The 13745-nt window shown below is 42.6% G+C and overlaps 1 long non-coding RNA gene across 2 annotated transcripts in view; it reads left to right on the top strand.

The window, feature by feature from the left end:
- LOC309689205 overlaps positions 1-13106 on the top strand; it is a 48214-nt gene extending 35108 nt beyond the window's left edge. The window contains exons 3-4 of one of the 2 annotated variants that reach the window (XR_014271302.1): positions 11551-11661; positions 11892-13106. This is a non-coding gene — a long non-coding RNA (uncharacterized lncRNA). Of the gene's footprint in view, positions 1-11550 lie in introns of both variants that reach the window. The other variant, XR_014271303.1, reaches the window with a different exon arrangement.
- The last annotated feature ends 639 nt before the right edge of the window (positions 13107-13745 follow it).

Genomic DNA, 13745 nt, shown 5'->3' with positions numbered 1-13745 from the left:
GGCTCAAATTATGATGACGCTTCAGCAAACAGCAGATGGATGAAGGTCCAGATGTGTTTCTCAGGTCCTGTGTCGGCTCCTTGTTGAGCCTTTTCCTGTTTCTTAAGAACTTTAAACTGTTTTTGATAACCAAACAAAATCTTACCGTCGACATGTGATTCTCAGTCCTTATTATTCCATCACGGGAAACAGATGCAGATTGTCCGAACAAAACAGTGAAGTTGATTAGGCTTATACTCATGCATGTACATCCTGTTACTGTCACTTATCAGTCATGTCATCAAAAATGGGTTTAATGGGGAAGTCATTTTAATCAGGTTAGAAATGTAAAAGAAACAATTTTAATTGCAGCCAAAAGGTGAAACACAAAGGGTTTGTTGTTGTTCACAGAATGAAAAGTGGGATTGTTCAAAAAGAAGAATTTAGTTTCCGGGTAAACAGAAGTCAACCAAAACTTAGGCGAGACTGTCTGATTCAGGCCTTCATCTGTGACGACTGTGCTGCGCTGCTCCCATTGGCAGCTTCTGTCTGTCACTGGTTCCAGTTCCATTTACATCGACAGACACTGAAACAGACTGTTTGGAAAAGAGCTCAGAACCAGGGTTATTCAGGCATGGCAGGGAAGAAAGCATCTCGGTGGTATTTTGAGCTGAAACTTTAAATACGCTTATATTTACGTCAAAGTCGAAATTTCTTAATCAGTCTGTTGTCTGTCCGAAAAAGAGAACAGGAATAAGTATAGAGGAGAGCTTTCCTGGGATCTAGATGGAAATTAATGACTTTTATGTGAGCACTGAGAGAATGAGACAATTTGATGTAATCAGCTGACAGTCTGTTGAGATTCATGTGAACTAAAATATAAAAAAGAGCAAAGAGGCCTGTAGAGACATTCGCTATGCTGTGTGAATTGCTGTTTGCACGTGTACATGCATCTTCAGGTAAAGTTCAGTTTTATTTATGTAACGCCACAAAACAACAATCGGCTCAAATCATTTCATATTATAAGACAGAAAGGAAGCCCAACAATCACACAACCCCCTGAGCAAGCACTTGGCGACAGTGGGAAGGAAAAGCTCCTTTTTTTAATGGAAGGAAACTTCCTGTACGAGGCTCTGGGAGGGGCAGCAATCTATCGCAACTCATTAGGGAAGAGCGGGACTCTACATGCTTTTCTCTAACATGTTAGTGATCATGTTTCTCTTGTCAAAGTTACCAGAGAGCAAGAAACAGCTAGCCAACAGGTTTAAGCTACAGAAGGAGGATATTATCTGTATCTGTGAAATGTTGCATTTGTTGCATTGCAGCTTTTATATTGTCATCATGTACATTACAGTGTCACAGACTCTTTTCACTGACCTTGCAAACTGTTGCCTCCAAACTTTTCACTAAGTTCCAGCTGGTTTTTCTTTTTGAAAGTTCAACTTTTGCAAAAAAAACCCCAGCAGCTGAAAGATCACTCTTAATTATCTCCCCTTTAACCTCGTTGGGAGCAGCCTCCTACAAACTCACGCCGACCTCCTGCGTTCCTTGCAGTTCGTGTGATTCCTCCAGCTACATTCCTCCAAGTCCTGCAAAATGCATCTTTAAGAATTCATCCCTTGGCCTCGATGTTCCTCGAGCCTCTGTGAGCTTGTCGATGCCCTGGCCTCTTCCTGCATCAGTATTCCACTGATGGCGCTCCCTCGCCCTCTCTCACTGTATGATTGTGTTGCAGAGCAGGGAATAAAATCTGACGTGGCTGTCTACAGGTAGGCCAGCAGCTCCCCGGGGTCCAGCCAGCTTAGCTTAGCCCCTGTTTCATTGCTCTGACAACTGAACTGACAGGTGGACAAAGACAAATGCAGGTAAATGTAATGCAAAAATGTCTTAGATTCAGTGATCCATGCACACACACACAGAGACATGCACTCTAAAATATATTGCCGTAAAATCATCACATTACACACAATGTTGCCAGGACCTAATTCTTCTAATGCGCTGAGACACAGTAAATTTGTGCACACTTCACTAGCGGCAGTTTGGCAGTAAAGGGAAGGTACTTGGAACTTCAAGGGTGTCTTGTTTGTTCAAGGATGCTTCAGCAGAAATGGCTGTGCATGCAGAATAGGGTTATGCATAATGTAAGAGTATACTGATTTTTTTTCAGCACTCGTTGATACTGGTATGTTACTGATACGTACTGATACGCTACGCTGGATAAATGCAGTTACTAATGGCAGGTATAGCTGATGATTAAGAGAAGAAAACAATGATGGTTGTGTAGGTCTGTGCCACACAGTCATGCTTACACCCGTACCTGCTCCAGCATGGTGCTGCCATTAAATTCCACAGAGGTGCAGTCTGTGGTCACTGCTGGCAGTGGAAAGCAGTGGAATGATGTTCCAGCCCCCTAAACTTAACCCTACCCCTAACCAGCAGTTAAATGTCGTAAAATAGTGTTCTCCAAAGCGATTTTAAGAAAATGAACGAACATGTGTAGATTGAGTCCAAACGGTTGTCACGTGTTCTCGTTTTTCCAATGTCGTCATTTAGGAACGCGTTGGGTACCCGAAAGCATAAAATGTTCACGATTTGTCACCCAGCGTAAAATATTACGCTTATGGAGTGAGAAGGTGTTGGCCTGAGACAATCACTCTGAAGCCTGAAGCTAAGCTCACATTACTGGATGGAGACAAGAACAAAGATGGAACTCGTTACCTGAAGTTTAATGTCTGTCTGTGTAATGCTGTAAATGACAGAAAGTGTATATTAAGTTGCCTTCAGGGCTGGACGCCCTACAGACAAAGCAGAAACAGAAACTGTATCCAGCAATTTGGACATATTTTAGTGTAATCCAGAAACTAGAGTGGTCAAAGGAATTTCTGTTGGTAGTACATCCTGCCGGTCTCAGGCATTCCTGCACCAAAACATCACAGGCTTCAGCTGAAATATATGCAGTGTGGTTTACCGAGCAAAACAAAAAAACAAAATGGGAAAGAAAAAGAAGGAAAAGAGCCCAGGATTTGGTTGAGATCTTGGACGGAGACGAGTGCAGGGCTGTAAACATCCCAAACCGACTGACGCAAACATTTTTCTCTATGTATGTGTGGACTATTTAAAATGTTGAAGGCCACGCCTTAATAAAAGATTTCCCCAGACATTTGTCATCAGTGCTTCACAGGCAATGATGCACAGGCATAAAAAACGTCTTATTGGCTTATTTTCTGCGTGCTGATGATTCCGTCACACTTAAGCGAGAAGTTAATCATACATTAACCCCGCCCACGCCTAAAAAACCAAGACACTAAGGCAGAGGCCACAGTTAGAGCTGCAGGAGAGTTGATAACATGCCAAAAAGCTGTGAAATTAACTTGCTCGCTGCCTTTAATTTCGAGTGAATCGAGGCACTGCTGTTGAAGAAATGGATGAGAGTGCAATCGTGCAGAAGTGTGCTCTGCATGTTAGTCTGATGAGTGTGTGTGTGTGTGTGTGTGTGTGTGTGTGTGTGTGTGTGTGTGTGTGTGTGTGTGTGTGGCAAAAGGAAGTGAAGAAAGAGATGAATGTCTGCTATAGCAGACCATGTTTAATTACATCCTCCAGAATAGAGTATGAAGGCATCAATTATGCCCACTCACCTACCAAATGTTCAGCATTAGGTAAACAGGAGGACTCTGTTTACTCTTGACAAATGTGACCAGAGAGCATGAATAATCGTGAAGGGCACAACCTCTGCCTTACACAGATTAATATTTATGAAGCCAATTTTGTTTTTTAATTTCCGCTGAGAGCTCGGGTATAGCCGGGGTTTACGGGTGTTTATTTGAGAGAATCAAAGCTCTATGGAGGGATATGACGACGTAATCCAAATGTTTTGGTTTTCCTTCTTTATTTTCCCACTTAAAGCAGACGTGTCCCCGGCCTTTGCTTGGCTGAGCCTGCGGATCGATCCCAGCGTTTTATTATCTGAGAACAGGACCGCTCTCTCTCTCTCGCTCATGCACGCACTCATTGCTTCTTATAGTTTTACCTCATCTCAATAATAGTGCAGCGCTGTCTTTGCCTGAACTGCCTGTATAGAAGTGAACAACTTCCACCCATAGTTCTTAGGGAACTCATGCAGTATGTATGGCATCGATCGGAGAACAAACACAGAGCTCCCCTGCATCCTTTGCTCCTCTCGCTTACCCCGGAGACATTGTTTATCTTGTTTATATGTTGGCCCGGTTGCCTGGTCTTAGTGAGTCTGTTTGTTGTTTATTGCTTTCTTGGCAAAAAGAAGAAAAAAAGTGTACAGTGAGGCATCAAGTGTGGGGACAGTCAGATCTCATCTCTTCTAATGGTCGTATTCTGCCCCATCATGCTGCCAATCAGCAGTCACCCTGACTCACGACGCTCAAGAACGAAACAAAAAAGAAGCCAGAAGACAGAAGCAGGTGAGGAAAAGAAAGTAAATTCAGTGAAGTCAAGTTTGAAAGAACTACTTTCTGCCACACGGCTCAGCAGAAAAGTCTCGCTTCAGATTTCATAGCCGGAGAACTCTCAGTGAGACCACGCCGTTGCGTCGTGCGCACTGTCGTCCCCATAAACAAATGGGTTTTAACACAATCACTTCCCCCAGAAGTGGCTTTGTGCGTCTGGAGCTGTTGTGGTGACCGGGATAGAAATACGCAGACTAACATAAATGTGACGGATCGCCCACACCGGCCACTTTTATGGAACTTCTATTTCACACATCATCTCAAAATCTCCCATAAATGCTCAGCTGAGTGCATATCCAGTTATTGGGGTTACCTGCACATGAATGTACATTATATTTACAGCATATTCCTGTTATTGAATCAAACCGCCCCACTTTTTCCCCCAGAGTTGCCGAAAGGCGACGCAATCCTTCCTCTCGCTTGTCTTCATTACCTCTTCCTGCGTGTTGAGTGGTGTGGATTTAATCCAGCAAATCGGAGGGATAATAGCTTTTTTCCTGGATTCACCTCATCAGTGTATTTCAGGCGAGGAGCGTACTTAACACACAGCGAGTGTTCTGTATGTATGCGGCACGCCGGTAATGCCGCCGCTGTTTGCTGGCCACTTATTCCTCATCAATGGAGAGCTGTCTTTCTTGAACGATGAGTCTGAGACGAGAGGCTGTTTTGTAAGGAAGTGAAGGTGATCATCTGGAAAAAGTTGCACTGGCAGTGATTAGAATTCACTTTGCCTTCTTCGGGATAATTACGCTGATTACACGTCAATAAAACTTCCCTTCATTAATTCCAAAACTTAAACGCTGCAGGCTGCCTGTGATTGTGAAGAGCGTTTCTCTCCGCAATACAATTGATGGCACAGTTGAGAAGCCTCTAATGCAGCATTTAGATAACAGTGTGCTGAAACGTCTAAAGACATCCAGAAACACTGAAATGGTGTCAGTTTGTATGCAAGAAACTTCATTTATCTTCTGTTTAACCACAACACAAAACTCTTTTGTATCCTGATAAATATCTTAAATCAGAAATCCATTTGTATACATGCAGACGTGTCTTTATTTAAACTGCTGAAGCACAATGAGCTCAACACGTGGACGTGGCCTTAGACAGCAGTGGACAAAACCTCACGGATGCATCCACCTGCTAACTTGTCATTGAACTCGTGGCCATAATGCATGCTTCATTATTCATTATTACATCATTACATTTAAGAGAAGAAGAAAGGAAACTAACCAGCAGACCTTGAGTAAAGAATTCATTTAATTTCTATTCATTTATTTTGTGAAATATAGCAAATGCGTAAAGAAGAAGCTTGTTCTCTTTGCTGGGAATTAAGTACTGACGTTTTGTCAAAGCTGCTGCTATTTCAAAAGATCCACACAATACGTCATTAGCCTGGAGGTCATACCAGCTGATTATAGCAAGCATAGATATACATCATTATCTAACGTGCACGGTGTAGGATAGATACATACTTTAGTTATCCCCAAGGTGAAACTTACAAAGCTATATTTTAATCTACATTATCTTATTTGGATTAAACTGATGATCCATCCTCTTCCTACTGTCCTTGTCAGAGTCACAGGAGGGCCTGTCCCAGCTGTCCCGGGAGGCAGGGTACACCCCGGACAGGTCACCAGTCAACCAGGCAACCATTCGCACCTATGGGCTATTTGGAGTTACCAATTAACCTAACCCCACTAACTGCATGTCTTTGGGAGGAAGCCGGAGTACCCGAAGAGAAAACATGCAAACTCCACACAGAAAGAAGCCGGCCTGATGGTGGAATTAAACTCAGGACCGTCTTGCTGTGAGGCAACAGTGCTAACCACTGTGCCACCAGTTCAAACTGATTAAATGCATAATCCTAACCAGCAGAAAAAAGTAGTGAAACTAGAAGACTTAGACGTTAGCTTACTGACTATAAATATAATCATTCACACACATGCGCTGGTTGTTTTTAGACTTATTTGTGCCAAATAAAAGCTAACAAAATACTATAATGTTACTAATTAAACATGAAACACTGATTTATTTAGCAGGCAGATTTTTCAGATTAACTCAACACCAGCGTGGACAAACGTTCCACTTCAGTGACTCCAGTCGGCTACAATGAATCCACAGTGTGAAGCAGGCGTTGTGACATAGAAGCTGGTGTGGATTTACTCAGTTTTGGAGTCGGCCTCAAGTGGTCATTAGAGGAACTGCAGATTTTCAACCCCGGAGATTCCTTTTGCACCCCTTGAGGGAATATATACAGGTAGAAATACGTTAGTCTCTATACTGTTTTATATTTTTTACCAGAAGTGCGTTAACAATCATATTCAATCCCTCTGCCGTCATGTCAGTATTTAAAAAATTATAGCATTCGTTCTAATTTGAAACTTAAAATCAGAAAAATTGATTTTTTCCTTCTATTGTTCCTTTTTAAAAACTAGCCAGCAGAACGATAACCCGGCATCGTTTTTGATTACCTGGAGCAAATTAATTCGTAAGAGTAAAGGACTCTTGAGGAGAAAAGTTCCACTTAAATAGAAACGTTAGCACAATGTCAGCTTAGATCAGTTGTAAGGACACAGATGATAAACGCATTAGTGAAATGCTTACTCATAGAGAGCTCCTCTCGCCTTCCTGTCTTAAACTTCTTAAATCACAGCAGCTGGAAGTCGCTTCTATTCAAATGCCGCAGTTCCCCTGAGCACACGTGGCAGATTGTTAATTACGACAAGTCTGGGGGAAAATTACTTTATTGATTTGCATCAGCTTTGCTATTCTGAGAGAGAATACAGAGAAGCTGAGGCTGAAAATGACTGAGTGTGATCTTTATAGAAAACAACCTATTTCATCCCAGGTGCCAGAGCGAGTGTTTTATGTCACTTGTGACAAATTTACCTTAGCTCCATAACATCTTTATTTGTTATGCGTCGCTGGCGCTCTGCAGCTGAAGTGACCCAGCTTTTGGTCCACTGCGTTCTCCATATGTCTGACAGGGCCCGACGTGGCACTGCTGCGGCGCTGCCGGGCCACAGCTGGGAGTGCTGCAAGAGTTCAAAAAGAAAAGGTAGGGTTGTGCAAGAGAGGCTGACTGTCAAAATAGAGCTAAGAAAGTGGAAAAGATTGAATAGAAGAGGAGAGGGAGACCGAGAGCGAAATAAAGAGAGGTCAGAGACTCGAAAGCAGAGGGACAGAGGGAGACGGGGGAAATGTAATGCACCGAGGCCTGAGCCAGATAGACAGAGCCACTCTGGGCAATGAAGACATCAGGACTGACAGGACTGGCTCCAGTCCAGGTAAGAAAAAAATAGACACGCTGTACTGGGAATTAACTGAACGGCCAGGGGCATGGCTTCAACAGCCACGTCTGGAGAACTGACAACTGTAGATGAGCCAGGAGACACTGAGGAAATATGTCAGGAAATCAGCTAAAGCTGACAAGCGTAGCCACAGTTGCTAAAAATCTATTGACTGGATAAGAGCTGACTGCTCGATACGTTGCTCCGGCGCTGCTCAGCCAGGTGGGGGTGGTTCGGTCGGTCCGGTATAATTTTTTCTCGTGTTGAGCGATGAATCTAAATTCAAGTTGTCAACGTGCAAAGCAGCAGAAAAGCTAAACTTACCAACCTGCAGTCACAGCTATTCTCTAACTGCTCTGGTTTCCAATCCAAATACATAAATCCACCACTGCCAAGTGCAATCTGCACCTTTTTGTGTATAAATCAGTCACATCACAACACGACAGGACGCACATTTGAGAAATAAGCAAACAAATCAAAGTCATCTGTAATTGATCTGATGCAGGCGTGTGTGTTTAGCCTTTGGATAATGACTACCACATTATGCTCCTGACATCAGTCGAGTCCAGTTGCCAAGACTAAAAAAGAGCTTTCTTATTTCCGCTTGATGAACAAACACCGGCGCCGGTCCAGCGTCACAGCACGTCTCACAGATTTCCAGCAGGACAAAGAAGAAACTTGCCTACATTAGCATCATACATTAGAGTCATGAGTGCAGGTTTATAGGTGGATAGATTTGTAGCTGCAGTGCTTTAGTTTACCAGCAGCCACATCTTTTACCCTTCTTTAAATTCCTAAGGACGGCCCCTTTGCATTGTGAATGTTGATGAGTGCTGATTAAACACCTGTGACAGCCAGTGATATTTACTGGATGTTTATCTACTGCAAAGCAACCTTATTATCTCATTATCTTTGCATTCTGGTGAGCCTTCAATTCCTGCATTGTGCTAAATGAGTCTTATTAACTTCCTCCTTCGTCCTTGAGAGTGCGGAGACATTAGAAAAACAGGTTGATGATGGGGATAATCTTTACTATAGCTTATTTACAGAAGACGTTACTCACAGGGCGATGGACAGTCGCATATTCATATCAAACATATTACAGCTGGACATAGATGCATAAAATGGGACAGGCTTTTCAAGCTTCTTGTTTCTTGTAATTAAGGTCCCGGAGCACGTTTTTTATGCAGGCTGTGTGTCAGTGTCATCAGGTATTTGCAATTTACAACAGGGGTGTGCCAAAACAAGAGGAAGCAACAAAGTGAGAAAAAGGCTACCTGGCAAGTAGTTGCAAGAGGCTGCTGGCTGTTACTGGGTGAAACTGGTTGCAAAGAGAGCTCTGCACCAAAAGCAGGTTACTGTAGCCGCCCATACTTAACATGGAGACACCAAACTGGCTGCAAACACTCGTCACTTAGTCTTTAGACCAGAAACTGGATCTAACCACTGCTGCGAACATGTTTTAACAGGGACAGCATTTATTATTTAGAACAGTTTCTGTTTCCGATTTCTCTTCTACTTTTCACAGTTTCAGTACAGCTCGGTGAATAGACGTTTGCAAGTTAGCCGACCTTTCTAATGCAAACTATTGGTGATGGCAGAAACCTGCTATCAACCGAAGCAATCACAGGGAGGTTTTTAGTGCTGCACTATATTCATCTTTTTTGAATAATTTCATGCTAACAACTGCTGCAACCTTCATCTACTCTCAAACCAGTTAGAGACGCTCCAACCATTCACTGGGGACTGGAGGGTGTCACTGACTATCCTTTAGGCCTACATGAGGGGCCTTCAGGGACTGATGTTACATTGACCCTGGCAGCTACTAGCAGCCAGTTACCTTAATGAGCGATGGTTACCTGATGGGCACATGCAGGTCCTTTGCTCTGTTTGAATATTATCATCAATTTTATAGGACAGAACGTCCGGGACCAAAAGTATATCTGTCAAATTCTTTGCCAGAGTATCAGTCAGATTATTTGAATGTTCTGGGACCAACTTAAGACTTTAAGCTACAGGTGGATGAAAAGTCAGAGGCTGTAACTATTTCTTTGTGGGTACCAGAGGACACATTTCAGGGTAATCCAGCCCACAGCTTTTAAAATATTCCATTAAAGACCAAATATTTCCTGATGATATTAATTTCTATAAATATTTTCTGCATATGAATATTCAGGATCTGTTAGGTAGAGACGATATTTTTGGTACCAGAGTCCTTTTAGTGTCGATGCTCGTGGTCTGAGGACTATTGACTAATCGTGTTTGCATTTGCTGACATGCACTGCGTCGTCATTGATTAAATAATCAAAAGGGATTAATGACAGTTTTTATTAGTGTTAGCATTTCATCCGCTGGCTGCACCAATAGCCCTAAAACTTTCATGGTTGCCCCCGGCGATCATGCTCACACGCTCCCAGACTGTGTCGGCACTAGAGCGCAATCTCATAACCAACATAAGTATATTGTATAGCACATATAGCCATAATAGATTTATAGCATATTTTAGATAAACTCTTCATGGTTTTTTGGTTTTTTGCTGACTTTATACATAAATTCTTGCCTCTTTTTTTATAAATCACAATTCCTACAATAAACTTTAAAGCTGCAAACAGAAGCATATGTTTTCTGGATTATTAATTGGCCTGCCCACTGTTTGCCAGGAACATTACAGCATAATTGTGGCTTGGCTGACATAGCTACATCAAATGCAGGCTGGGTAACAAACTAAGCATCTGCCATCCCTCCCTATTCTCTGCCTCTAATGTCGTTACACTTGATTCAAGGCAGTTTGTTACTATCGACTGCTGAGCAATGATGCATTACTGATCGCTCACACAGTTTCTGTCTTTATAAGCTTGCTGGTTTTCACTGGCTTCTCAAACAAGCTGCTCTCCCCCCAACCAATAATCCACAAAACCAGGAAAAGCTGGCGTAATTAAGCATCGATCACTGAGGCCAGGTAAAGTTTTGTGAGTGGCCAGATATTCGTCACAGTGTAAGAGTAATGAAACTGCATCGTTTCCCCCCCGAGTCGGACTTGAAATACACAAATATCCAGGTCACGGTGAGGTCGTAGAGTCTGATGACTCATAAGCTTAAAGAATTTACCTGATAAATCTTTTGTGTCATTTTTTATTGATATAAATTCAATTCCATCCCCTTAACTTACAAATGTCCTTGGCCTCTTTGTGAATTGTGCAATATTACATTTTGATGACAGTGAAGAAACTTATAAGTGTGTGTGTGTGTGTGTGTGTGTTATTGCCAAGCAGCACTATCTTGCCACAAGACTATATTTTCTGTGAGTTTACAGCATGTTCACAGTTGAGAGTGTTTTACTGCTGATTGAATCACATTGTAAGTGTGTCTTTCATCCCTTTATATCTTTACACGCTGCTAATGCTAGTTTACACAGGCATTGATGGAGCAGACGTCCTGAGTAAATCCTTGAATGAATTTGACCTCACGTCAGTTTTTTCCGTGGGACACGAGCTTTGTTGACGGCTCGGTAAAGAAAATTTAAAGACTTCTTTTTTTAAACACAAACGAGGTTTATGGCCTTAAAAAGGGCTTGTGCTGGAGTCTGGAGCTCTCTGTTCCTATTTCCACTTGTTGAGAATATACAGCATGCTAACTGTTTACAATTCGAAGTTCTACAGATCTAAATTTATCCTGTTTCTCCTTCCTGTTTGCTGGCTATGTAGGAGCGTATACAGTGCATGTATTTGTGTGAGCGCATGCAGATAGAGTCTTACTAGACAGCCTGCTCCCCTGCAGAGACTCTGATTAGCTCCTCTCTCCAGGACCGAGACCTCACCCAGCATCTGTATTGCTGCTCCGTGACCTTATTGATGAGCCGCCACAGCCATGACAAGTATGCCATGTGTCAGAGGACGCCTGTAGGAGAAACAGGAGTAAGTCGGGACACCTGTGTGGAATTCCCGGGTCTTTGTTGCTCCAACACTGCTCAATGACTTTAAAATGAATGACCAGGATGTTCTCGCCTTCTTTTGTAATGGTTATGTACTAGCTTTGATTTCTGCTAACCCTCCTTTTCTCTGAAGAGTTCCATCTGTTTTGCTGTTTGACTGAAGCATCCATTTAACTTCAGTCAACCTGTTTTCTCAACCGATATCTAATTCAGGGTCCTCGGGGGAGGTAGAGTCTATCCCAGCTGACGTACACCCTGGACAGGTGGCCAGTCACAGAGCTAACGCACAGAGGCAGGCGTTCACACTCACATCCATGCCTGCAGCAGATTTAGATTCGCAAGTTAACACAACAAGTGCACTTTGGACTGTGAGAGGAAGGCCACAGGCGAAGAGAAAAAGAGAGAACAAGGCCCCGCTGACCAGGAGATTCAAACCTAGAACCTCCTTGTTGTGAGGTACCCGTGCTGCACGGCAACAACGTGCCTCCCTCCGGTCTGTTCCTTCCATTATTTTTGCAGCGTGTCGTATTTCCACAGAAGGTGTGACAGTAACGTCTCGGTTCTGATGAAGACAGGTCGCCATTCTGCCATCCAATGAAAACGGTGCTGTGATTATCAGCGGTCATCAAGGGATGTGCAGCTTTCAATCGATCGGTGCTCGTCCGTTACGCTGTTGCTGAACCGCAGCATTTCTCCACACGTTTTAAATATGGTTAAATAAAGTCCAAACCCTCTTTGCATCGAGCAGTTGCACGAATACCTAACGAGTCCTTTGATTGCCGTTCACTCTTTTCTGTTACGTGCTCTGATAGCTTCACTATGGGCTTGTGCAGAGTAGTTTCTTAGTTCGTATAGTTTTCAAGCCTGGTTTTTCTTTGAAGTTAATGGCATCCTAGCTTCTTATAGAATTGACTGCAATGACCTACTTTATTTTTTATCTTTTGTAGTCGCCCTCATTTACATTTATCATTTACTCAGAGTAAACGCAGCGCACAGCCCTCTCCATCGGTCTGTTTTTGGGAGAAATGTTCTAGCTGATCATAGAAATGCTAGCAAAGCACTGCTGACTGTGAATGTTTCACAGTGTTCAGAGTCAAGGGTCCAAACACGTGAGGGTCAACCCCCAACATACAACAACAAAAACAATTGAATTTAATTTAGTGTCTAAACTTGATTTCTGTTATATCGTAGTCTATAGTAGGACAGAATTACTTCTGCATATTCAGATCAAATCTTATAAATTGCCTTCAGTGCCATTTTTAGGCTTATTTGTTTTTTTATTGTCAAATATGAAAGCAGAGGCCAAAACACTGTAAAATCTTCCACCCAAAATTACTGACGTTGCAGTTCCCAACAACTCAAAAAAGAGAAAACAGAAGGAACCGAAACGGCTCCTAAAACGTTTCCTGAGAAGTCTGTTAAAATCGAAACAACAGGCAGTGGTCTGCACTTGGCTGCAGCTCCACAGGTTCACCAGCTGATAGCAGATAAGCCTAAACCTGTGGCCCACAGAGCCTGGAGAGCAAAACAGAACACACGGTACTGTATTAGCACATTTTAATATTTACTAAGAAACAGAGTGGTGGGTGTAGCAGGATAGAGAAATATATTTTTTATGTGCAATTCAAATTCCAAAAATGTTGGGATGATGAGGAAAACTGAAATAAAAACAGAATGCAATGATTTGCAATCTCATATTTTATTCGCAGTGTGATGTTTTTGCAGTGATCAGACTCACAAGGTTTATTTATAGAACTCAAGGAATTAACAAAAAACAGCCAGGTAACTGGAGGGAAACTGGTTATTAGCCAGTGCTGGCTGATTATGGTCATTTGCAAATGGTTAAAAGCCTCAAGCAGACTTCTGGGTAACTTGAGGTGCTTACCTGTAAACCTTTAAACAACAGGTGAGTCTTTGTTTCTCACTCCATATTGGGACAGAGGTAAGGACTTCAAGGGACGCGCAACAAACCTCTGGTAGGTATCTTGGAAGCAAGCAAGGAGAGAGGATTCCAGAATGGAAAGCACAAGTACAAAGACTAGACTGGGTGAACCAGTTTATCACCAT

Source organism: Aulonocara stuartgranti (genome assembly GCF_965226115.1).
Source record: "Aulonocara stuartgranti genome assembly, chromosome: 15".
Classification (NCBI taxonomy): Eukaryota; Metazoa; Chordata; class Actinopteri; order Cichliformes; family Cichlidae; genus Aulonocara; species Aulonocara stuartgranti.
Note: the sequence above shows the minus strand (reverse complement) of the source record. Positions and strands in the feature narration are given on the sequence as shown.